This window comes from Desmodus rotundus, chromosome 8, assembly GCF_022682495.2.
Source record: "Desmodus rotundus isolate HL8 chromosome 8, HLdesRot8A.1, whole genome shotgun sequence".
Taxonomy (NCBI): Eukaryota; Metazoa; Chordata; class Mammalia; order Chiroptera; family Phyllostomidae; genus Desmodus; species Desmodus rotundus.
The window spans coordinates 9,784,858-9,787,587 of NC_071394.1; the positions used below are offsets into that span (position 1 = coordinate 9,784,858).

At 41.4% G+C, this 2,730-nt stretch overlaps 1 pseudogene; it reads left to right on the forward strand.

The window, feature by feature from the left end:
- The first annotated feature begins 1,617 nt into the window (after window positions 1-1,617).
- Window positions 1,618-2,293, forward strand: LOC112315383 (Kruppel-like factor 18; annotated as a pseudogene).
- The last annotated feature ends 437 nt before the right edge of the window (window positions 2,294-2,730 follow it).

A 2,730-nucleotide genomic window follows, 5' to 3' on the forward strand; every position in this document is an offset into this window, starting at 1 on the left:
TGGCTTTATCAATTGCATGCCCTTCCTTTGTTTAACCTTGTAACATAAGCAAAGCAAGTATTTATCAAGCATATGGTACTCTTAGAAATTGTTCTTTGAAATCAATGTATTATCTAGTGGGCATAAGAGATTCACACCAGCATCAATTAGAGAACACACCAAGACATATGTAATGAAATCCTGGACTTAATGGTGAAGTTACATGGTATAGGGGACAGAACATCCTTCTGGATCACAAACTTGGCTTTACATTCCAGTTCTACCAAGCACTAATTAAGGGATCTTGGATGCGATATTTTCATTTCTTTGAGCTTCTGTTACTTTTTTGTAAAATAGAAATAACAACAATAATAATTGAGCCTCGTATGTGTGACAGAGTTGCAGTGAAGTTCAGGTTTCAGAAAAATGTCTGGAAAGAATGCCCATGGTTTTGAATTTCAGGCAGAGACAGTTGAATATGATTATAAAAGTAATTGGCATATCCTGAGGCCAAAATAACTGCCCTTCTTTATAACAGTGGGAGCAGAGGTACTGGAGCTGACAAAGGGTGTGTCCCTGAGTCCTTTTGTCACCACAAAGAAGCAGGTGACAGGAAGCAGTTTTGGGGGGGGCTCTTGAGTTGGGTGCCGCTCTCTGGGTGGTTTCTTGTTTGCCAAGGACCAGTGTAGGCTGAAAGCATTCACTATACACACAAGCTAGTGTCATAGAACCAAGGCAATCCTTGTTCTCCTGGCTGAATGCTAGGGCCTCTCACCACATCAGAGGGAACTAGTCTACAAAAATTTACCACATTTAAAAATTGAGTATTTATCAAAAAAAAAGTCACCCTTCCAAAAATGCAATATTTACTACATAAAAAAAAGAAGAAGAAAGAATGAAAATAAGCTAAATGGCAAAGATCACTCACCAGGAAAATACGGCCATGAAAACTGTAATGGTAGATAAAAGCTGTAATCAAATTCAGCACCATAGCAATGAATGAAACAATTGTCCCTTTAAAACAATGGGTATAAATGCTGGCTCAACCTTAGCTCCCTGAATGAACTGATGGTTCCCACAGCTGGAGATCCATTTCAGTTGTCAAGCAACTGCAAAGAGACTTACTCTGACTTCAGACGCTAGAGGAAATTGAGGACTTTCTCCAGGACCTCTCTGAGACACACGAGGCAAGAACCCCACCTGCACTGGAGTCAAAGCTCTATATGCCTCTGCCCATGGAGGGGACAGCCAACGTGAGTCATTTCAGAGCCAGGTGATGACTCCCTTGAAGCCCACAGTGAAGATTTCTGTATGTTCTAACACCCCTGGGACAATCTGTGACCAGAATTCAACAATAATCCCTGTTAAAGCCCTTGATATGCTGCTTGGAGACCTACATAAGGCTTTTTTCCATGGACCAAAAGGTGATCTCCTTTGATCAGAGAAAACCCACAGCAACCTCCAGGATGACAGATGTCACTGACAACCCAAAGTCACTCATGGATTGCCAAAAGACAACTGTCACTGCAGGCAACATGACAATCTCCGATGAAAGCAGCCAGATGAAAATCCTCAGTAGTGAACCCTCTGTGGAGGCCAAATGACCTTCATGGGGAGTAGACCTGTGATGGAAGCCAGATGACCTTCAGTAGGGACCAGACCCTCTATGGGATCCAGAGGAAGAACCTCAGTGATGACCAGACCCACAATGAAGGCCAGATGACAGCTCTTAAAGGGAGCTATACAATGACCTTCACTGATGACCAGATCTTCCCTGAGGGCCAGATGGCCCTCATACAGTGTTGACCAGATGGTCTATGGGGGTTAGATGGTGACCCTTAAGGAGGACCAGATGGCAATCTTCACTGACCACACTCTCTATGGAAGCCATACAATGCCATGTCCATTGTCATCATTGCCATACCCTGGATTCCTGTACTTTTCAAGTTCCCATTTGACCAAAGGACAATCCCTAGAAAAGCAAAAGTCAAAACTCCAGACCCAGAGGTGTCAGTTCCAGAAGAACCTTGACATTTGAAGCCTTGCACTTGCACATACCAGGACTGTGAGAAATCGTACTCAAAGTATTACCACCTCCAAATCCATGAGCTCAAATGCACTGGGGAGAAGCCCTGCAAATGCAAAGTGAAGGGAGGCACATGGGAATTCTCCCATTCAAATGAACTCAGAAGATACAACAAAAAGCACAGTGGGGAGTGAGCCTACCTGTGTGCTCTATGCAACAGGAATTTTGCACAATCTGGTCACTTAAGGCAACATCAGAGAGTCCACAGCCTGGGACTATGAACCCATCAGCCCATGAGGAAGTGAGTACAGCCAAAAGACTCTCCGTACTAAGCCTTTGTTTGTTAGGCATTTAGCACTGTGCCACCACATGATAGGTACTTAATATTATTTGACTTTAAAAAAATGGTATAAAGATTCAGTAATGCAAGATGAGTAAGTTCTCAAGTTCTTAGGAATGCACTTAATGATAAATCTTTAATGTCTATAAGGAGAAACTTGAAAACATTTCTAAGTATATACACGTACAAAAACTAAAACCAAGGCAAAGAATGATGTGTTCTCATTATAAAGACACGATATAATAAATATATTAATTATTCCCACTTAATATATAAATTTAATGCAATCCAGATAAAAATTTATAAATTATACATTACCATAAATTTCAAATAGGCACTCTGGCTCTAAAGTCTCTATGCAAAGACAGATTTTCAGTATATTCTA